The following is a 23,227-nucleotide window of genomic DNA, read 5'->3' on the forward strand; positions in this document are numbered from 1 at the left end:
TGTACTGAAAAAAACCTAACATTGATATGTGTGCTTGCCATAGGTGTACTGTCTGATGCACATAAAAGCAGATTTAGTTTAGGCCCTTTGGGGACAGGAGAGTTTACTTTGCCTCGAATGTTTCTCTTTCTAACCAGCGAGCCCTAACTTTTTGTTTATAGTGATACTCTTAAAAAATCCTGTAACATTGATGGTAAAGGGAGCCCATCAATTCCATCATATGTAGTGCATCTGCAGATTACTGCATGGCAGATATATTGCAGGCTAAAAGGAAAAGTGCTATTTAGTGATATAGTAAGCAATGGTTCAGAAAACATGCAAGAACTGGGATCTTTGTAATGTTCCAAAAGTCCTGTTACAGTGGAGGAGTGAAATACACATGGGTCGTGGGCATCAAAACTAAAATTGTGATTCCTCTATTCAATTCGGGCATGCAGGGATCTGTTGCAGTGATGGAAGCTCACAGAGAAGAGGTAGTCCTCTTTCGCAAAGTCCCTGAGCAAAAACGTGCCTTCAGGTTTCCCTTCAGTCATTTCAGGAGCTAACTTTGGTCCAAGTTTATATAACGGATTAACCTGTGCAGTAACTTTAAACGTATCTATTTGTGCATTGGGAGGGGGATCAACCCCTTCTTCGATACTAAGCCGTCTTCTCTAAGTCTATCTTCTTCATCTTCTGTAGAAACCAAAGATGAATCAAATGTATCAAAAAATGTTGAATGTGGGCTCAGAGGAGCTGTATGCTGTTTAATCAAATGCCATTTTTAGGCTAAATCTGAGCCAGCAGGAAAAGGGCATTTCTCAAGCATTAATTCAGAAAGATGTACTTTTCTTTTATGAGAAAAGAGGGGTTTTGACTGCTTGTTGTAAGTTCTCATGGGAAAATACAACCCAATAGTATCCTGCAACCTTTGTCTCAAAGAGCGGCTTCCTACGGTTCTGGTGGAAACGCTATCCATGTCGGTTACAGAGCTTATGCCATATTGACTTTCTCTCCTTTGAAGTCCACTTCGAGTTCTACCAAACTTTTTATCAGTATCAAATGAACTTTGTGTCTTTGCAGAACAGGAATGTTTTTTCTTCCCACCCCAGGGAGCATGTTGAGAATAGGAGTCTCTTCGTGCAAGTCTTGTTCCTGGGGTGACACACGAATCATTATCCTTTTCAATGCTTATTTCCACAGTCTGAGGGATTTGTGGGGCACAGTTTTGGTTTCTCCTTGAAGAATTCTTGGAAGGGCTTACTCCCAGTTGTAAGGCAACATTTTCTCTTAGGGGACTGCTCTGCTGCTGAGGAGTTGAGTCTCCTATACAGATGTTCTTTTTTTTTCTTTAATTCAGTTTTATTGAAATATATTCACGTACCATACAATCATCCATGGTATACAATCAACTCTTCACAGTACTATCATATAGTTATGCATTCATCACCACAATCTATTTCTGAACATTTTCCTTATACAGATGTTCTTTCTTTTCCTTGACAGACACACATCTGTTGGAGTTCATGTCCACAACTTCACTACGGCTTCCTCCCTCATAACTGAAGAGATTCTGACACCTGTATTTGAAGTTGTTCCACATTTTCCTCACTTTATCCATTGATTATAGTATCTCTGATTTGGCTTTAGCTTAGCAAGGAAGGAGAGGCAGGCAGGGCTTCTTCTGGAAGGGGCTCACTCAGGACATCTGCACCTTGGGACAGCAGGCTCCTTGCTTGAACTCAAAACCACCTTCTCACAACCATGTCAGAGAAAGGAAAGGATGCTGACACCCCAAAGGAGGAGCTGGCTGCTCTCCTTGCCTCCTCCAGAGTACAGACACTTATATCAAGAGCCTCACTGTCCTGGGCCCAGCTGCATTGGCACCTCACAGTCCCAGGACACCCTGTGATGCCTCAGCTGTCTGGCTTAGCTTCACTCTGGTTCTCTGGGGCCTCAGTAAATCCATCGGTCGCAGTGCACTGGGCGGCCCTATTCAGGGCACCTGCGGCCAGGTAGGACGGGCCCGGACGGCGCAGTCACCGAGAGGGCAAATGCACCTGCCTGCCCCGTCCAGTCCACTCCCACCACCCGAGCTAGCGCAGTCGTGTTTCCTCCAGACCGAGCTTGGGAACCCCAGCTCCCGCCAGGCCCCCACCGGCCCCCACCCCCTTCCCCGGACGCCTCCCCCTCTTCACCCTTTCCCCTCTCCGCACCCCCAACCCCCACCAGAATGGAAAATACCTCCCGGGGCGGGGCACCTAATATGTAGCCTTTTGTGGCTGGCTTCTTTCGCTGAGCCTAATGTTTTCAGGGTTCATCCAGGTCGTAGCAGGTGTTCATTCCTTTTTATGGCTGAATAATATATTATTGTATTTTTATTGTATGTACACACCACGTTTTGTTTGTCCATTCAATTTTTGATGGACATTTGGGTTGTTTCCATCTTTTGAATTCTGTGACTACAGCAGCTATGAAAATTCATGTACAAGTATTTGACCACCTGTTTTCAATTCTTTTGGGTATATACTTAGTAGTGAAATTGCTGGTTCATATGGGGATTCTATGTTTAACTTATTGAGCAACTGTCAGACTGTTTTCCTCGACTGTACTCTTTTATATTCCCACCAGCAATGTATGAAGTTTCTAATTTTTCCACATCCTTATCAACACTTGCTATTTTCATTTAATTATTATTATTGCTACTCTATGTGAAATGGTATCTCATGACTTTGATTTGCATTTACCAAATAGGTAGTGATGAGCATCTTTTCATGTACTTGGCAACTCATTTTTTTTTTTTTTGAAAAAATGTATATTCAAGTCCTTTGCCTATTTTTATATTAGGACATTTACCTTTTTGTTGTTCAGTTGTAAGCAGTCTTTACCAATTCTGGATACTAAACCCTTATCAGATATCTAATTTGCAAGTATTTTCTCCTCTTCTGATAGGAGATATCATCCTAATAGCATCCTTTGATGCACAGAAGTTTTAATTTTCATGAAGTCCAATTTATCTATTTTTTTTTTTTTATTTTGTTGCACTTGCTTTTGACTTTACATCTATGAAGTCATTGCCAATTCTGAGATCATGAAGGTTTTCTCTTATGTTTGCTTCTGAGAATTTTATGTTTTGGCTCTTATGTTTAGAAACGTGATCCATTATGAGTTAATATTTGTATGTGGTGCGAGAAAAGGATCAAATTTCATTCTTTTGCATGTGTGTATCCAGTTCTCTCAGCACCATTTACTGAAGAGATTGTCCTTTCTCTATTGAGTGGCTTTGGCATTCTTGTCAAAATCAATTCTTATTCCTGGACTCCGAAGTCTTTTTCCATTGATCTGTATGTCTATCCTTAGGCGGCATGTGATGTTGTTCCTTGAAATGGTAGCCCTGGTTATTAGATTCCAGTTCAAAATCCATATAATCTGCAATCTCTTCTCTGAGTTCTGATCCCTGCATGTCCCCCAAACACCAGCCTTCACAGCCCTTCTGTACCCCTTTACATAGGAAGTGTGCTGTTTCAGGTCATCATTAGTCACCTTTTGCTACTGCCTCTTTCCTCTGTTGAATATAATGCTGAACTGAAAGACTGGGGTTGTACTGGGGGTCTGCAACCTTCCCTTGCTCAGCCTGGGAGAAGTGGGCTAAAAATCCAAAATGCCCATGTATTTCTAGTACTATCTTGTTTCTAAATCTTCACCTGCCTTTAGAACATAATCTTTCTTCTTTGTTTTCCTTCTCATCGCTTTTCTTACTCCACCACCTGGCATGGAGAGTGGAAGACATGGACAGTATACTTTTGTTGTTTAAACAGTTGATCCAACTTAGTGTTTAATAATTAGAAGAGAAAAGAATCTGAGTCTGATACTTTCTAACCGTGTGTCCTGCAACAAATAACTTCTGTGGTCCTCAGTTTTCCAATCTGTAAATGGGGGAAATAATCTTAACAAGTTCCAAAAGAAAGATATGAGCCAGAAATGGTTCTGTACAAGAAAAAATGCTTGGAAAAGCACCTGGAGGTGGCTAGTACTCCATAACAATAAGCTTATACTAACATTACTTTTTACCCAAACTTCCCCAAGTTCACCCAGGATTTGACTTTCTGCTGACTCTGCAACAGATCATATCTCCTGACTCCATGGTACCCACTACTGAGTCTTTTTGGTAGGTGGGGATAAGGGCAGAAGTGATGGAACAGCTAACTATAAAGGAAAACTAAATCAGAGAGTGATTATAAAATCACTGCTTTCCATAGAGTCTGGAGGAGGGAGGGAAAAGTGCAAAGAGCCAAGGACAAGCCTACTACACTTCACTCCTCCCCTGACTTCTAACACTGTAAATTAGTTTTGGCTATTTTAAAATCTCATATCAAGGGAATATAACAGTATGCTCTCTCTTGTCTGGCAGCTTTTGCAAACTATTATGCTTCTGAGGTTTGCCTATGGCAGTTGTTCATTTTTGTTACTGAATGATACAAACATTATATGAGTATACCAAAATCTGTTTTTCAATACTATTGTTGATGGACATATGACCTTTTCTCCATTTTAGATTACTTTGAATAATAATAATGAACAATCCTTGTGCATGTCTTTTAGCTCACATAACTATCATTTTTATAACGTTTGATCTTTAAAGGCCACCCACAAAAATTTATCACAAGGTTATAATCAGAGATAGACAGAGTAGTTTACATAAGGACTATTTATCACAGTGAAAGTTTGATGGCAGAAAAATGCAACCAATCACATAATCCAATAAAAAGGAATTGGTTTACTAAAAGAAGGTATAGCCAAACAATAGAACATTGTATCATTAAAAAAATATTTTATATAGATATTTGATAAAATTAACTGAAATATATTTAATATTGACTCCAAAATATGACACAAAAGGATATAGCAAAATGATCTCAATTTTATATAAAACTAAATTTTAGAAGAAATATTAAAAGTGCCTATAGTTATGTGGTAAAGGAATTTGGACAATGTTAATTACCTTCTTTAAACTTGTATGTATTTCCCACATTCTTAGAAAAAATCATTTTATTATAAAATAATTTTTTAAAATTATGAAAGGCCTTGTGCCAGTTTGAATGTATTATGTCTCCCAAAACACCATTATCTTTGATGCAATCTTGTATGGGTAGATATATTAGTGTTGATTAGATTGTAATTCTTTGAGTGTTTCCACAGAGATATGACCCACCCAACTGTAGGTTATAACTCTGATTAGATAATTTTCATGGAGGCGTGGTCCTGCCCATTCAGCATGGGCCTTGATTAGTTCACTGGAGCACTATATAAACTCAGACAGAAGGAGGAAGCTTGCTACAGCCAAGAGGGACACTTTGAAGAATGCACAGGACCTGAGAGCGGAGCTGCAGCTTACAGAGACATTTTGGAGATGACCTTTGAAAGCAGACTTTTGCTCCAGAGAAGCTAAGGACAAACACCCAAAATGCAACTGAGAGTAACATTTTGAAGAGGAGCTGCAGCCTAGAGAGGAATATCCTGGGAGAAAGCCATTTTGAAACCAGAACTCTGGAGCAGGCACCAGCCATGTGCCTTCCCGGCTGGAAGAAAGGTGATCCTTGTTTTAAAGTGGCAGAGAATTTGGCAAAATTGAGTCCTGGTGTCAGAAGGAAGGAAGAATTTGAGAGTGACAAGCTGGGGTAGTTGGCTGATGAGATTTTGAAAGTATAAGTTGTGGATATAGCATGGCTTCTCCTTGCAGCCTATAGTAAAATGCAAGTGGAGAGAGATGAAGTTAGAACTGAATTCTTGGTTTCAGAGAAACCAGAAGCTGATGGTTTGGAAAATTCTGGACTTCCAGGGAGTGGAACCCCAAGTTACAGCCCCACATGAGGATTTAACCAAACATGGAATCCAACTGCCATTTCAGTACAAGCCAGGATTGGAGATGGAGTTATCCAGAAAATATTTGTGGAAAGTCTTATTCTCTGATAGCTTTGACCCCTGTGTGCTTCATTCGAAGTCGACAGAATTTTTGTGAAATCTTTATAGATGGAGCTGCTGCCAGTCTGGACTGGAGGAGACAGACAAGGAACAAATTGAAGGAAAAATTTCTTCAAAGACAGAGCCATGGAGGTTGAGGTCTGGAGTCAAGTGGTCTTGGGCTGGGAGAGTGGAGTGGCCCACACGCATGGAAAGGGTGAGTTTGCCCTGGAGTCAAGGGTGGGCTTCCTCCTCAGTGCCTGGGAAGAGTTCTGCCACCTTAGGCCACAAAGAGGGTGGAGCACATTCCCAGGTGATTGGAGAGAGCCTGGCTGCCACTCCACTGTTCTGAAGGGGTTGAGCTGTGCCCTAGAGATGGAAGAGAATCCGCTTACTGCCCTGATGTTTGAAGAGGGTGGGACTGAGAAGGTGGTCTCCCCAATGTGTGGATATGTTGGAGCACTCACCCCAGCATTTGGAGAGAAAAAGGCTGCCACAAAGGCCCTTGGAAAGTGTGGGAAATCCACTCCCCCAAGCCCCAAGAATGCAATGTCATTCTGTAAATGACTTTCAGACTTTGAAATCTAATGGAGTTTGCCCTGCAGGTTTTAGGAACTGTTTTGGTCTCTTAAACCCTGTTTTCCTTACTGTTTCTCCTTATGGCAATGGGAATGTTTATCCTATGAATGTCCCTCCTTTTTATATTGGAAACAGATAACTTGTTCTAAGTTACACAGGTCCACAGCTATAACGGGAATTTTGCTTTTGGACAGGACCATGCCTGTAACTGATTTTGATGGGATCTTATTGTTACTGAAATTATTTAATGTTTTGTGATATTGTGATGGAATGAGTGTATTTGTATATGGAAAGATCATGTCATTTTGGGGTCTAGGGAGTGGAGTGTGCCAGTTTGAATGTATTATATCTCCCAAAATGCCATTATCTTTGATGCAATCTTGTGGGGGCAGGTGTATTAGTGTTCATTAGATTGTAATTCTCTGATTGAGTGTTTCCATGGAGATATCACCCATCCAAATGTAGGTGATAACTCTGATTAGATAATTTTCATGGAGGCGTGGTCCTGCCCATTCAGCATGGGCCTTGATTAGTTCACTGGAGCCCTATAAAAGCTCAGACAGAAGGAGTGAGCTTGCTACAGCCAAGAGGGACACTTTGAAGAATGCACGGGAGCTGAGAGCGGAGCTGCAGCTTACAGAGACATTTTGGAGATGACCTTTGAAAGCAGACTTTTGCTCCAGAGAAGCTAAAAGAGGACAAATGCCCAAAATGCAACTGAGAGTGACATTTTGAAGAGGAGCTGCAGCCTAGAGAGGAATGTCCTGGGAGAAAGCCATTTTGAAACCAGAACTCTGGAGCAGATGCCAGCCATGTGCCTTCCCAGCTAACAGAGGTTTTCTGGATGCCATTGGCCATCCTCCAGTGAAGGTACCTGATTGTTGATGCATTACCTTGGACACTTCATGGCCTTAAGACTGTGACTTTGTAACCAAATAAATCCCCTTTATGAAAGCTGATCCATTTCTGGTGTTTTGTGAAAAGGCAGCATTAGCAAACCAGAACAGGCCTGTACATACATTTGTGTAATTATTTGGTAAGTAACTGCATCCTCCCCTAGATTATCCATTCTATGTGAACAGGAAACAATCTGTCTTGTTCTCTGCCTTTTCTCTTTTATCCCCAGCACCTGGAACAATCTGTGGAACATAATAGACAGTCAACAAATATTTGCTCAAAAATGTTGAATAAATCAGTATAGCCATTCTATGGCATACCAGTCATCAAAGTGCTTACTATATACCCCCCATGTGAGGTATAAGTTTCAGATGATACTCACGGAACTTAAAAAAAGATACCCAAATTAATGGAACCAATGGCAAATGCTAAAAACAAACAAGCAAGCAAACAAACAAAAAAACAAAACAAAAACCTGTATAGCTTTAAAATTATAGGTGGAGCCAGATGATACTTGGCTCAGGCATGTAGAAGGTATGATCGGCAAATATGTATGTATTAGGAAAGTTGAATGTTCAAAGCCAAGTTTGGGGGAATGGTATTTTGAACAGGTGCCTTTGAGGAGGGTACTGAATGGAGATTTCCCGTGGATGGGAATGCAGGCAGGCTGTGTGGGGTGCAGAATAGAGATGAGCTTTGGCTGTCTGGGAACAGAGCAGAGGCAGGAAGCCTGAAGGGCAGGGTGTAAAGGTGGAAGGGCATAAAGACAAACTGCCTGGTTAAGCATTTTGCACGTTTCAAAAGGTTGGTCTCCCCTCACTACTAAGGAAATTCACAGTCCCCCGTGCATAGTGTAGAAGAGAGACTTATGCGGCTATTACGATGTCAGGATTAATGTCTGTGAAGGACACAAGCACATTTTCAGAACTAAATTCTTTGTGGCACACAAGACAATATTTTCTTGGTTTGAATCACTGCAGAGAAAAATATCATTTCCATGGAAGATTTGAAATTAAACAACTTCCTCACTTGTTTATGTTTATTTTAAGAAAATGAAATTTTACAGAATGCTGTTTAGCAGAAACCCAGCAACAACTAGACTACTTAATAAGCTTCATGATTACCTTTCTTGGAAATTTGGAGTCCAGGAAGGAAGAATTGTCTTTTTTACAAGACACATGAATTTTGAAACATTAAATCACAGTTCTCTAGACTGTAATCATTAATCAATTGCTTAATTAATAAATACACTTTTAAATGGGTTGTCCTTCACTAGCTAGAATCACTTATGCAAACGGAAAATAATAATTTCAAGTTAGAAATTATAGGTAGAAATTATTCAGAACTATAGGTAGTTCTGAATAATTTGATGGATTATTACAGGTCTTTTTTGTAATAGATTATTACAGGTCTTTTTTGAAATAGATTATTACAGGTCTTTTGTAATATTTTGAATCACTCTTAACTGCAGCAAACAGACTGTAATTGTCAGAGTATTTGCATAATACTTTAGTTAATAGGTGGACTAGTTTTAAATTGAGTGTTTTGCTCTCAATTGTCTGTCTATTAGAATTGATAGGTGGTATCTGATTTATTTGCTTTGCTCGCTTCCTAACATTCTGTTGATTTTATCACTCTATCATCTACAATATAAACAAAATTGTTAAAAAAAATACCGTTTGGCAAAGGAGAGGATAATGTACCTAATGATATGTGTCCACTTGGAGCCTGCTTTTAAGACGTAGCAAATAAGGTTAATATAAGCTATTGACTAGAACTTATAACCTTACCCAGCTGGCATTCCCAGGCTGTAAATGTTAAGGTGCCACTCAAAGCACTGAACTTAATAAGCACATACCTGGGATGACATTAGCTCTGATGATATTACAAATGAATGCAGGCTGCTATGAAACTTTGTGTCATGGCTTTTCTTACTTAGAAATGGAAGACCTTCTAAAAGCCATAAAATTGTGTCTACAATAACTACCTACTCTAAAGAAATCTCTGTATTAATCCCATTAGATTGTTAAAGTATTTATAACCGCATAATGAAATGAAGTTGATAGATCCATGACAGTACAGGATAGGATTCAATGTAAATTCATGGTTAGATCTCAATATTTGTCTTGAAAGTCAAAATGCTTCCACAGTTATGTCAGCTCTTAGGAAAAAAAAAAATGTGCTAACATTTCCTTTAATTTCTGAATTCTTTAAGACAAATATAATTTAAGCTCACATAAAAATGGCAAGCATTTATAGGGATATAGAATTTTCCCTAGTTTAAAATTTTGTAACCTCTTTTTGTCTTATAATTTATAATCACTTTAAAGAAACTATAATTATCTTTCTCAAGATTTGATACATTGCAGTTATTTTTAAAATCATTCAATCTTTGTTGCCACATAATTTCCTTAAAATTGGATAATATAGAAAATACAAGCTCAAGATGCTGATTAGAAAAGTAAAATTATTCTAACTATGGTTTCTGGGTGTATAATGAGTGTTATATTGCTTCTTTGGTATTTATTGAGACTTCAGGTGTTCTTAATTTTACATACAGTATATCTAGTAGCTTAAGTGTCTTAACTATATTGACAGATTTCAATATCTCTGCTTCTTTTTTGCCTTGACGTGTCATTTTCTCAGTGGGGGTTATGTTAAAATCTCCAATTGCAATTGTTGACTTCATAATTTCTAAGCTGGTTAATTGTTGCTTGGTATACTTTGAGCTTTCATGGTTAGGTACATATATGTTTATGGTAGACATATCTATCTGTTCCATTGTCCCCTTTGTCATTATATATGTATCTTCTTTTCTTTTTCTTTTCCAACCTGATATTTTTGCCTTAAAATATGTTTTATCAAATACTAGAATTTTTGCCTTTGCATTCTTTTGGTTCATACTAATTTAGTATAACTTTTTCCATTATTTGATTCTCAATTATTTTGTTAATAATAGCTATCTCTTCTTTTTCTTTAATAAGAAAGCATTTTAGCATACTTTCATGCCCCATTTTTTATTAATCCACCTCCCTATCCCCAGACACATCGCATTGATAGGTGTTTTAATATTAGTTTTGGGCTATTTTAGATGTATTTTCTTTGTTTTGTACTAGCTTTATTTTTTACGACAACAATAAAATTTCCTAATGATATTTGATCACCCCTGTTTTCCATATTTTTGTAACATTTCTTGACATTATTTCCAATTATTTGCACATATCCTTCAATGTGTGGCTTTGCAACACAAAGAAGCTTTGTATGCCTGAGAATATCTTTATTGCAATCTTAAAATTAAGATATTATCTAGCAGCATAGAAAATTCTGTGTAAAAATTATTCTCCTTCAAAATTCTAAAAATTTTTTTTTGTACTTATTCAGATTTATTTATCCTCCTTAATTCACTGTATCTGCTCATTTGTAGGTGACCTTTCCTTTATTCTTGGAGGCTTTTGATGTTTGTCATTGTGTATGACATTCCTAAATTTTACTGTAATTTATTTAGATATGTGCTAATTTTCTTATTTCAGTTGTTTGGTCCTCTGTGAGCTCTTTTAATTGAGATCATCCTTATTCCTTTACTTCTAAGAAATTTATTTCCATTTTTTCTTACACATTTTTCCAGCTTCATTTTTATTCACTTTCTTTAGAGACTCTTGTAATCTGGATGTTGGCACTTCTATTTCTAGGCTTTATTGCTCTTAGAATTTTTGTTATATTACCTCTTTGTCCTTTAGTGCTACTCTCTGGAAAGAACTTAAATTGAACTTCAGTTTACTTGTTTATTCATCAGCTATATCTGGCCAACTATTTATCTGAACCATTTTGTTTTTCATTTCAATTATATTTTTCATATTTCATATTTCTACTTAGAGCAGGCTTTGTGGTGTTTTGCTCTTGTTTTATATTGCTATCATCTTCTCTTATCTCCCCAAGTCTATTTATCATGCTTAGTTTAGGTCCTTGGTCCGTCTGTTTCCATAATTATCTTTCTGAAGCACATATTGTCCCATGGTTCAGTTCTTGGACCTCTTCTCTGTATATCTGCAATCTTTCATAACAATTTCATACTGTTTCATGCTTTAAACCTTTTTCTAGTGATGAAACTCAAATTTTTATCTCCAGCTGGAATTTCTTCACTAAGTTCCAGACTCAAAATCCAACTGCCTACTTGACATTTCCACTTGACTGTATAATAGACATCTTCAATTTAAATGTCCTAGACTGATATCCATGCTCCCCAATACACACTAGCTCTTCTGTAATCTTCTCCATTTCAGTTGAGTGGTTTGATTCTTCTAATTGTTTAGGCCAAAAATATGTCTACTACTGCATTCTTGACTCCTATCTTTCTTCACATCCCACATTCCATTTATTAGGGAATCTGTTGGCTTTATGTCTATACTGGTTTATATGTATTATGTCCCCCAGAAAAAATCATATTCTTTAACGCAATCTTGTGGCATCAGATTGATTAATCTTTTTGATAATGGTGAGACCTCTTGATTGAATATTTCCATGGAGATTTGACCCTGCCCATTCAGGGTAGGTTTTGATTAGTTTAGTGGAGTCCTTTAAAGAGAGCTGTCAAAGAGAGCAGAGAGATGAAAACTTCTTGGGATATGCTAAGCCAAGACCCAGATACTTGTTGACACTTGGGGATGCTTAGAGATGCAGATACAGGGATGTGTGGAGCTACTAAGTGAAGACAGAAGCCCAGAGATGTTTTGGAGAAAGTCATTTTGGAACAAAACCTGGGAGCAAAAGACCAGCAGTTGCCAGCCACCGTTTTCCCAGCTAACAGAGGTGTTCAGATGCCATCAGCCATTCTTCAGTGAAGGCGTCATCTTGCTAACACCTAATTTGGACACTTTTATGGCCATAGAACTGTAAATTTGTAACTTAATAAACCCCCTTTATAAAAGCTAATCCATTTCTGGTTATTTTGCATAATGGCAGCATTAGCAAACTGGAACAACATCCATAATATGTTCAGCATGTAACTATTTTACCACCTTCACTGCTATATGTAAGGCCCAAACCACCATCTTTTCTCTGGATTGCTGCAATAGCTTCTTTTCTGATCTTCTTATGTGTGGACTCTTGCCTTCTTATATGCAGCACAGCAGACAGAATAATCCTGTTAGAATGTAAACCAGACCATAAGATCATGTCACTCTTCTGCTGAAAACAACTTAATATCTTCCCTTCTCAATCATAGTAACAGTTAAAGAATTATCTGTGATCTAATGAGCTGTACTTGATAACCACTCTCCCTGCAAACCTGACTCAACTCTGACCTCATCTTCTAGTTCTCCCTTTTATTTACTCTGTTCTACCCACATTGATCTCCTTGCTAGAGATCATAGTAGAAGAAAAACTCAAACGAAAAAAATCATGGAATTGTACAACACAAAGAGTGAACCTTAAATTAAGCCATGGACTATAATTAATAGTACAATTATAAAAATGTGCTTTCATCAATTGCAACAAATGTACCATACCAATGCAAGGGGTTAAAAATCAGGTGGTGTGCTAGTTGGGAGCTGTTATATACCCTGGAAAAGGCCATGCTCTTTTAATCCATCCCTGTGGATGTAGGTCTATTGTGGATGGGACCTTTTGGTTAGGTTATTTCAATTGAGATGTGACCTAGCCCACTCAAGGTGGGTTTTAATCCTTTTACTGGAGTCCTTTAGAAAATAAAAGAGAGCAAACACCTGGAGAGTTTTTAGAGAGGGAAATGACCCAGAGATGCCAAGAAAGGACCTAAAGATGCTCAGAGAAAAAGCCACTGGATTCAGAAGCTGAAAGCAATGAAATCCAGTAGCAAAGGACCAGCAGGCATGTACCTTGCTATCTGACAGAGGAACCCTGGATGCCAGCAACCTTTCTTCAGAGAAGGTATCTTCTTCTTGATACCTTAATTTGGACATTTTCATGGTCTTAGAATTGTAACTTGTAGCTTAATAAATCCCAATTTGTTAAAAGCCAACCCATTTGGTATATTACATTCAGGCAGCTTTAGCAAACTGAAATAGGTGGTATATAAGAACTCTGTACTTTATGCATGATTTTTCTGTAAGCCCACAACTTCTCCAATAAATTTAAAACAAATAAAAAAGATAAAAAGATAAATTCTGTTGCTCATCAGAAATCACTTGTGCAAAATATCTGGACCCTATGTCAAAAGTTTGGCAAATAAAAGTAAATTTGAATATCTTAAGTTAAAATTACATAATGAAGAAATGTGGGTGTATATTTTTTAAATTACTCATTGCTCTAATAACAGATACTGATTGTTTTAAATAAAATAGTTGCTAATTCATAAACATTGTCATTGGGACAGTGTAAATTACTTTGAATGATAAAACTAGTGAATGATTGGATCAGAAATGTGTGAAAAAGTGAATGGATATAATGAGCAAAGCTTTCTATTGTGGAATTCAAACTTTATGGCTTTTTGATCTGTTTGAATAAGAAGGGATTTTCTGTGTCCAGAGAAGAACTTCAAACAAAATAAAACAACTTAAGAAACATGCCTTCAAGAATATAAATTTCAACACTTTCTTCTTAAGGAAGTAAATCCTATGAAGGGCTTTAAAAAAGTCTTGCAGAATAGGAGCTGTCTGAAAGAAAGTCCCTTAACTTGAGTTTGGAAAATAGTTATCATGGGGTGGAACAGGTTTTGTGGTGCCTGAAGCTGTACAATTTTAGAGGTCCTCTTTAAGAAAAAACACTATAAATTTACAAATTCTAAAGTATACATAAAAATGAGTATTTATGAGAAAAGTCTCACAACAGACATAAATAAAAAAAAAAAAAGACAAATATCACAGACATCATGTTATCCAGGAAAGTAACAGTAATTTCCCAACATGTGTCTGGAGTATCTTTTTCCTCATATTTTTGGTTTCATACACTTAAATTATATTTTTGTATCCTAAAAAATTACTATTTCTTTGCATAAGGAGAATATAAAATAAATGACTTGGCTCTAGTATGGTTGATAGAAAACAGAGTTTAGAAAGATTTCTCTCAGTTTCATAATTTGTTGTTGGTAATACGTGAAAATTATAGTATTGCTGTCAAATTTTGGGAATACGTCTATCAAGTTTCTTTCCTATGAGGACAAAAAGGTTAATAAACATTTTGCTATGTCAGAGCCAATTTTGCTTGTCTTTTCGTATCCAATTGGCAAAGAAGTGATCTGTTCTGAAAAATATGTGACTGCACACAGTTATACTTGTTTGTAGTATTGTGACAGGCTTACACCTTAGAATTACAGGATTTCAGACATTCTATTTTGCATGATTTTCATTCAAAAAATAAAAAAATACATTTATGATTGTTTATAATTGGATTTTGGAAGTGCTCTATGCATTAGAATGCACTGAAGCTTAAGCTTTGTAAGATCCATAATAACCTAGCTCTAAGAATTATTCATATACAGGTAGGTGAGTGAAAGAACTAGGGCCAAAGGATTAGCATCCAAAAAACCCTCAGATTTTAACAATGAAGTATTTGTTCACATTGTTTGTCCAAGAGTGCTTATAATTTCACTTACCACTGACAGCAACTATTCAACTCCCTTCATTGATTGTTGTGTTTTATAATAATTATAATCCTGCTTACAGTGACACAGTATGTTTTGATTTTTGAGGAAATTACATATATGTTGTGCTGGTTTGAATGTATTATGTCCCCCAAAACACCTTTATCTTTGATGTAATCTTGTGTGGGCAGATGTATCAGTGTTGATTAGATTGCAATTCTTTGAGTGTTTCCGTGGAGATGCACCCCACCAAACTGTGGGTGATGACTCATTTGATAATTTCCTTGGAGGTGTTGCCCCACCCATTTAGGGTGGGTCTAAATTAAATCACTGGAGCCATATAAATGAGCTAACAAAGAGAAGGAACTCAGTGTAGCTGAGAGTGACATCTTGAAGAAGAGATACAGCAAAAAGGGACACTTTGAAGAACATACTGGAATTGAGAGAGGAGCTTCAGCTTACAGAGACATTTTGGAGACAGCCTTTGAAAGCAGACTTTTGCTCTGGAGAAGCTAAGAGAGGACAAACACCCCACGAGCAACTAAGAGTGACATTTTTGAGGAACTGCTGCCTAGAGAGAAACGTCCTGGGAGAAAGCTATTTTGAAACCTGAACTTGGAGCAGAAGCCAGCTCCCAGTTAACGGAGGTTTTCCAGAAGCCATTGGCCATCCTCCAGTGAAGGTACCCAATTGCTGATGTGTTACCTTGGACACTTTATGGCCTTAACACTCTAACTGTGTAACCAAATAAACCCCCTTCTATAAAAGCCAATACATTTCTGGTGTTTTGCATTCTGGCAGCATTAGCAGACTAGAACATATGTTATCAAGTTTGTTTTTGCTTTTTGCTACACCCTTTTTAGGGCAGTGGGGTAAAAGAGATTAAGAGATTCACCCAAGTCACATGACTCTTCAAGGAATATTTCAAGCAGACCTTTGCAACAGCAAACCCATAGTTTTTTCCCTGCCACACTGAGGGCCCTTCAAACTATGTTCATGGCATTATGACATTTGGACACAATCACTATTCTCCTGGTATATTAGGCAGGTTAATGCTAGTTTCCATCACAACCAACCTCAACTATCAGGAATCACAATTAAAATGCTTCTTTCTCAGTGAAGTATTTCAAAGTCCAACATGGGTGTTCCTGATGTGACAGCTCTTAGGGGTGCCTCAGCTTCAAGCAGTTACTGAGGGATGAAAACTCCTTTTGTCTTGTGGTGCTGTTGCCTTCAATATTCAGTCCCTGATCAAGCTGTGAAGGGAAGGCACAGGCAGTAACCCCTCCTCCTGAAAGTTACACACGTAGCTGCTGTCACATGTCTCAGCGTTAGTCACATGACCTCACCCAAATGCAATGAAGCAGAAGAATTCAAGAATTCTTTAATTAATTGTTACTTAATTTTTGTTGTTGTTGATGCAAAGCTATGGAAACTTCCTCTTAAGCGCTAAACATGAATTTATGGTATATCTATATGCATGGTCCCTATAGATTGGAATTTCGCTTGAGTGACTTGAGGGTTTAGAAAGAGAAACATAATGAAAAACCTTAAGTGAAAGACCTGCAAAATCTGTAAAAGGTAGCAAGAATAGGGGAGAAAGGACCATGGACTTAACATTTGGGTCAAGTTCTAGCTCTGCCACTTACTAAGTATGTGACCAATGAGTACATTATTTAACTTTTCTGTGCCATTGTTTCTTTATGTATAAAATGGGGTAATAACAATAATATCTACCTCATAATATTGTGAGGATAAAATGAGAACATGTATATGAAAGCAAGGTATAAGTGGTAAATTACTATACACATATGTATTTTTAGTAAGCATTTAATAATAATTTAAAATTTTAGTTAATGACATTGTTTTTGATACGTATTTATTGTGAAATTTAACATATATGCAGAACAGTGATAATTTTCAAAGTACAATTTAGCAAGTAGTTAAAGAGCAAATTTCAAAGAATTTTATGGGTTACCATTCCACAGTTTCAGTTACTCCCTTATTGTGAAATATACGATATACACAGAGAGGTGAGAACTTTCAAAGTACAATTTAATGAGTAGCTATAGAGCAAATTTCAAAGAATGTTATGGGTTACAGTTCCACCTTTTCAGTTATTTCCTTCTAGTTATTCTATTTAAAAATTTTTGTTTTCTAATTAATTTTTGATATCATACATTAGATTGCCCTATAGGGCATAAATCTTTTTCAAGAAACTATAGTTTGGTGGGAAGATAAATCACATACATAAACTCAAATATATTTCATGAAATGAAAATTACCCTGAGAAAGATTCATGCAGAATACTTTGGAAATCCTGGCAGAAGGAAGGGGGAGCGTGTTAGTTTGGAGCTGTTCTGTACCCCAGAAAAGGCCATGTTCATTTAATCCATTCCTGTGGGTGCAGACCTATTGTGGGTGGGACCTTTTGGTTAGGTTATTTCAATTGAGGAGTTGCCCCACGGTGGGTCTTAATCCTTTTATTGGAGTTCTTTGGAAGAGATGGAATTAAGAGAAGCTCAAAGAGAAAAGCCCCAGAGAAGCCAAGAGAGGACCCACAGAAGCTCAGAGAGGAGGCCACTGAAGCTGGAAGCTGAAAGCAATGAAACCCGGGAGAGAAGAACCAGCAGTCACCAGCCATGTGCCTTCCCATGTGGCAGAGGTGTCCCGAATGTCAGCAGCCTGTGTTCAGAGTCCAGGTATCAACTTTTGATGCCTTGAGTTGGACATTTCATAGCCTAAGGACTGTAAATTATAAATTAATAAATCCCCATGGAAAAAGGCAACTCATTTTGGTATATTGCATTCTGGCAGCTTTAGCAAACCAATACAGGGAGAATGGGTTGAAAAACTTTGGTGATGACAAGATTGGATTCTCCAATTTAATATTTATTTTCTTCCCCATTTAAAGGAAAGTTTAATAAACCAAGTGAATTTTTAATTACTAACAAATAAGAAAATATGTCAATGTTTCTCACAGGGTAAATACTCCATTTATTGGTTACAATCTTCCTTATTTACTTGCCAAAAAGATTTATATGATGTGTGTAATAGAAAATAGAAAAGAAGATTTTGTTGATAAGCATAGAAATTATTTATCACAAAGCTTTTCAAGAAAAGATTAATTGGCTTTGTACAATGATCTCCTTGCAGTTCGAAAATTCAAATTAGACAGAAACATTTCAAAAATTTAAAAATCAGTATTCAAAATGGTGACAATTAGCCTGGCAAAAACGGAAACCTGACTATACTTTTCTTGTCTCTTGAATGTGTCATTAGAGTTTAGCTCTCATTAAGATTGTAGCATCAGTATTCAGGCTTATCATCTGCACATAATCAAAACAAACAAGAATATTTAGAAAGGAACAGTTTGGTAGATGGTGCTGTTCAATCAGAATAAGACAAATGACAAGGAGCCAAGTTATATAATTAGATGTGCTGAAATTCCGTGGTTGGCTGGTTAACAAGGTTTTTTCCTCAGTGGGGTTAATAAATTAATTGGATAGAGAAAAATACACATTTAGCAACAAACAAATGTGCATGGCATGCAAAGCCTGCTATCTTTTGGCACCTGCCTCGCTCCTCTGATCCCGTCCCCTCACCCTGCTACATGGCACTACTTACGATCCCAGCCTGTGCTAGTTCGTTCCAGCTGGTCTTTACTCAAGTTTTCCCTTGTCCCTGGAATGCCTGCACTTTTCCTGTTACTCTTCTGCACGTTCAGTTTCCTCTCAAGAGCCAGGTCTCACAACATTTTGGGGCTCCAACTCTACTCCCAGCCCCCCCCCCCCCATTAACTAAACAAATAATTACTGAGCACTTGATAAACTTCAGGTAGTGTGTAAGGTGAGCCCTTCTCTTGGAAAGCAGGGTCTAGTGAGGCAAGATTGGGGTTCTCACCCACCACCACTAACCAAATTACCCATTGCCAGGCACTTCTAGGAGTCAAAACTTCTAGGAGTTTTGACATATAAAACCAGGATGTAGACACCATGCTCATCTGCATATAATGCACAAAGAAGCTGAAATGCTACAAGCTCTCACTTGGACATTGCCAGACACAGATGTGCTACCCCTTAAGAAACCTTAAGGGGTGGCTCTTTGAGTTTCCCAGGGAATTGCTTCACATGTGCTCAGTAATAGGTCCCTCAGAATCTTCTGTCTTCACCGCTTGCAATGAGGCTGAGCTTTTGCCTTTGCTTGTGGGAGCCTTGTACAAATTGCTGCTTTGCTGTGATCAGCTCCCCTGTAGCAGTCAGTTCCAGGGCCCACAGCCCTCAGGTGTTGGGCTGTGCTATTGCTCTCCCCTGCTCTACTTCACTTTAAGTGTTGGCCCAGGAGGCTTCCTGTCTCCCTACAACATCACTGAAACTAGCCAGTGAGTTTTAATGAAACTCTTCAACAAGTATTTATAAAGCCCCTGGTACAGGCCCAGCATTGTTCTAAGTGTCAGGGATATAGTGGTGAAAAAGATAAGCAAGTCTATTCTCTAGCCTGTTTTCTCATAGGGAATATTTAAAGCTAGACCCTTTGGTGCTTCTTTGCTATAGGTCAAGTATTCATTGCTCAGTCGAAACAGAAAGTTACCTGTGTTGCACAAATCATAGCAATAAAAATTAACATTTTTTCCGTGTTTACTATTACCCAGTCACCATGCCAAGGCGGTTATATTTATTTATTATTATTAATCTAATAATCTCACTAAGTAGGTACTATTGTCATCCCATTTAACAGATGAGAGCACTGAAGTTCAGAGGGGTTTAAGGCCATCAGCTGCTAGTAGGAAGGGCAGGACTCCTACCCTGTCCAGACTTTTATACATCTGGTAAATACCTTTGAAGGCGACAAGTGGAGAGAAGATTCAAGCCATGGAGGACAGAGAGGGGGCAGAAAGATTTCCTTTATACTGGGAAGGAGGGTTGGCTCTGTGACCAGAAGAGACCTATATCTCACCTGGGAAGTTGGCAGGACCTCAGAAAGGGAAGTATGCCTAAGAAGAGTGGACTCTGGGCAGCTTTTAAGCACTGGCTGAAATTCCCATTTGCCACATGTGGTACAGAGACAGACAGAGCCATCAGACTTCAAGGCCCTCCTGGCCTTCAGCCACGGAGCTACCAGGGGTAAACAATGAGGCTTGCGAACAATGGATCTTCCCCATTTGGGGGTCACCACTGGGTTCCATGTGATCCTTGGAAGGGAGAGGACCCTAATAATGATGGTACTTAAATTTCCAACCAACCCAATAGAATGGAGGCTCAGAATGAGATTTACTTTCATTAAAGGAAATAAAAGGATGGTCTTGCTCATCTGAATTCATGGCTGAAGAGCCATAACAACCTTACAACAAATGCTGAACGAGTACAGATTGCACGCCAGGAGCTGTGCTACACGCAGGGTGCACAATGGTGAATAAAAAAGTCTGACAATGAAATCTATCATTAACCAGACAAAACCAATTTTAAATAAACAAATACAAAAATTAAAATTCACAAGTGTTGATAAGTGTTATGAGAATTTAATGTACTTTGAGAAGATTTAATAGAAAAGACCCACTGAGAGTAGAGGTCAGGGAAAGTCTCTCCTGAGAACTGATACACAAAGGATGAAGATTAGTTACCCAAGAGCACAGGGTGTGGGGGAGAGATTCTGAGCATAGAAAACAGCACAAGTGAGGAGCTTGAAACAGAGGAATGCAAGGAGTCCTGGGTCCCTGAACATAGCAGGAGAGGAGGAAGATGCCCCATGAGTTGCTACTGAGAAGTAGGCAGTGGCCAGAACCGGAAGGACCTCATGTGCCACAGTAAGGATTTGTGGTTTAACATCTGGAATGAGGAAATACTGAGGAATTTACAGAATGAGGGGAATACATTTAGATTTACTTTTTGTAAAGATCTTTGGAACAGAGAGTGCAAATGGTGACAGCAATTGAAAGTCTGTTGCCATCATGGTGGAAAGAAATATAGGTGGCTTAGTCTGGGGTGGTGGCAATGGAAAGAGAGATGGATGTATTTGAAATTTATTGGAAGTTGCAATTAATAGGACTTGGGGAGACATGAGGTGTTGGAAGTGTTGGGAAAAGAAGTACTGAAAGAATCCCCAGATATCTGATTTGAGTAAACAGGATAACAGAGGTGATTTTCTTTTTTTTGCTGAATGGGAGTAGGAACAGATTTAGAAAGAAGATCAAAAATACATATTTGGACATACTAAGTTTAAGATGTGTGTGTGATCCAAGAAGTCACTTAATCATACCGAATATCTGGGCACTTATCATGTGTCAAATTAAAATCCATGGATAATATGGATCCTTTGCTTGATGTCTAAGGCAGGAGTAATCTGAAGGTCAAGCTTATATCCATTCATTCTATCTTGAGGTACTGAAATAGGGTGGGTGCAAACCAAATCCACAAAGCCTCTGGAAAGTTATGTAAAGCAGAGCTGCACCTGTAGAGAGATGTTTTATATTAGTCATCAAAGATTTCATTGTTTAATTGCCATACTTGCCAGCCCAAGATATATTTTAAGCCTTGGGTGCAAAATAAGAGTAATTTACAAATGTTTATAAAGAAAGTTATAAATTGCCCACTGTTTGATTATCTGTCCCTAATCTGCCTCACCTGCAGAGACATAAAATAAGATAGAAAGTATATAAATGAAGAAAACTTTCAAATAATTATTCACAGAATGATGATGTCTGCATAAATTTATTTGAGTAGTAAAGCTGCTAGCTGGGTTTGCTTGCATTATTTTGAAACTATTGACAGGATCTAGAGAGAAGACAAGTCCCTTGTTGATCACCAGTGATGTTTTTTCCACAACACAATCTTAGAGATCACCTTCATTTCAGTTGGAAAGATTCCTGATGTTCTTCTATGTTTTATGTATTTGTTCTCCTGTTTCTGTTTCCTAGATCTTAGATCAAACGCTGTGACCAAATTAGAACTCTAGTTTCCTATCTTTCACTGTCCCATACCATTGCTGTAACCTAATCAAACCATGGTATGTTTTTTTTCCCAAGGCACTGCCATATTTTTCTCTCATCACGACACTTAATTTGAAGATGGCAGACTGGAAGATGCACTGTCCTGTGACAAATTTGTAAGCCATGAATTGATCTCTGCTCCACACACAGCAATATGCAAGCGTGCTATTTTGTACTTCTCCATAAATCATGCTTTACTTCTTTGCTGATAGACATTCTGAGAGCTGAATGGCAATGGGGAGATGGATAGGGGTCAGTTCCTCACTGTCATCCATAGCTGCTGGTAATTTATAGATGATATACCTGTGAGTTATGATGTCTTTTGTTTGCTTGAGTTGTCCTGTGCTGAGGGCTAAAATGCCTAAATCATAATGTTTGAATTCTCACTATCATATACTACAAAAAATACCTACATCATCAAGGCTTGCCATAATACCCATGAGCTATAAGATTTATCCAATCAAAAAGCACTTTCGTCTTTTGGCTTGGTTCCCAGGGGTGGATGCACAAGGATGGTGCAAGTGTATGACCACACATAAGGCTGATTAAACAAAGGGAAGTTCTTTATTCTTTTGTCATTAAGAGATCTGCAAGGGGCTTCATAACAGTAAGTCTTTGATAGATGGAATAGTTCTCCTCATCTCCCTCCCCATGCCCAAACACAAATAAGGAAAATATTGGTAGGAGGTATTATGCCCATGTTGTTAAGAAATTGCATTTTTAAAATAAACATAAGAAAACTATTAAGAAGAATGAATGCAATACATACCTTGCTTTTTGAAAAATCTTTAGTCTCACTACATAATTTTAATTTGGAAAAGAAAGTATATTCTGAAGTGAACTGACATTATTGAAATTAATTAATACTAATAGGGCATACAAACTCTCCCAAGTTTTCAAGTTACACTCTGCTTGTATGTTAAGCACTTTCTGCACTCATTACAGTCATTAATAGTAATAGGGCAATGTGTATCACTGACCTAAGAAATGAAACACAAAATCTGCAGCATTCATTAGGGGTTGATGGATTATGTAGTAATAGAGATATCAATTATTCATGAGTGATGAACATGAAAGAGCAGCGATATATTATAATAGAAAATGCTAGCAGTTCATCCTTCTGCCCCATCCTATTGTGTCCCTCCCAGAAAGCATAGCCATGTCTTCCTTTTTTTATTATATTTGGTGCATACATTCACTGTATCACTTAGCCTATTGTGGTTTATACATCTGATTTCTATTGATCTCAGTTCTGAAAGAATAGGAACATT

General features: G+C 37.9%; 1 pseudogene; it reads right to left on the minus strand.

Annotated features, from left to right (window-relative positions):
* Positions 1 to 416: 416 nt before the first annotated feature.
* On the minus strand, positions 417 to 1,600 carry LOC119530621 (annotated as a pseudogene).
* Between the last annotated feature and the right edge of the window lie 21,627 nt (positions 1,601 to 23,227).

This window comes from Choloepus didactylus, chromosome 3 (assembly GCF_015220235.1).
Source record: "Choloepus didactylus isolate mChoDid1 chromosome 3, mChoDid1.pri, whole genome shotgun sequence".
NCBI classification, from domain to species: domain Eukaryota; kingdom Metazoa; phylum Chordata; class Mammalia; order Pilosa; family Megalonychidae; genus Choloepus; species Choloepus didactylus.